The sequence below is a fragment of the Brassica oleracea genome, chromosome C9, assembly GCF_000695525.1.
Source record: "Brassica oleracea var. oleracea cultivar TO1000 chromosome C9, BOL, whole genome shotgun sequence".
Taxonomy (NCBI): Eukaryota; Viridiplantae; Streptophyta; class Magnoliopsida; order Brassicales; family Brassicaceae; genus Brassica; species Brassica oleracea.
In genome coordinates, this window is record NC_027756.1 from 17,936,296 (window position 1) to 17,937,747 (window position 1,452).

Consider the following 1,452-nt stretch of genomic DNA (forward strand, 5'->3'; position numbering starts at 1 on the left):
AAAATATTCGTAATTTATTTTGACAGAGATTTGATTAATACTTTTAACTTTTGTCAAGTACAGGCCTCTCTATATCAATGGAAACAAAATAGAGAAATATTTCTTTGAATACCTTGACAATGCAGAAAACAATCTCAAAGAAAAGGTAATTAATTTAAAATATGTTTCATATCCTACAACTATTCTTTGTGCATATGAATAGGAAGAGATTAGGTTGAGCTATACTAGATGTTCTTGTTATTGCAATTGTGGATTTTGTCAAAAAAGAAAGTTGGTTTCGGTGGTTACATAGCGTGATGTTATTCTTGTTTATTCAATTTGTCAAAATTCCACTGTGTCTATGAAATCTTCTAACTATATTATTACTTTGGCAGCACGTAGATGCTGCATTTGCAATGCTAAATCAAAAGAGAATTGAGCAATCTTCTTGGTTCAGCGAGCAAGGTATCCCAAAAGCTTGTTTAAATTGTTGATGGCTTTCCAGAATGGCTTTACAAAAGATTAAGCTGAATATGAGTGTGAATGAATTGAAAATAGAGTTATCATTAAAATGAGTAAGCATAGGATATCATTTTGTCAAATTCAGGATGGCTTTCCAGAACCGTTTAAAAAAAATGGATTCCAATGGGAATCGAACCCATGACAAGTGTATAAGTTTTGAAAGATAGGTGGTTTAGCTGCTAGGGCGAGGAGAATCATCTGGTAGATTTTTCCACATAAACATATTTAACCGTACAAATTGTGATTAACAAAATTTGGAGAAAAAAAAATAAAAATAAACACATCTCCCTGGGTTCGAACCTGAAATGTTTGGGAGAAAAGGCGGAATAAGGTCTACCACTAGACCAAGTGTGTTTCAATAGTTAGGTGATGCAAGTAATGAAATATATTTCTTTTATCTGTATTCAACTATAATTTAAAAAAATTATCTGATTCCGAGGGGAGTCGACCCCAGTCGAGACAAGTGTTTCAAATTTGGAAAGATAGGTGGTTTAGCCGCTAGGCTTAGGTGAATCATCTGATATATGTGTCCACATAAATGAATTTAACCACATTTTGTGTCAAATTCAGGATGGCTTTCCAGAAACGAATATGAAACCGAGATTAGCCAGATATAAGACCACTAATCCTCTACATTTTAATCAGTGTTTTTGTTTTGTTTTGACTGAAACACAACACAAAAGAAGATGATAACATGAGATTACTCATAATGTGGTTTCTTAAAATAAATCATGATGTGGTTTCTTAAAACAAATCATAATGTGGTTTCTTAAAACATAAGCTTTAAAACATAAAAAAGAGAAGATCATAACATGAGATTACTCATCCAACAGCCACTTTTCCTCAAGCTTACACCAATCAGGAACTTTGACCTTCACATCAGCAAGCATTCCATCCGCTTCCATGAGTTCTTCTTTGAGTTTTTCCAACTCAGCAGTGAAGTCAAATTTT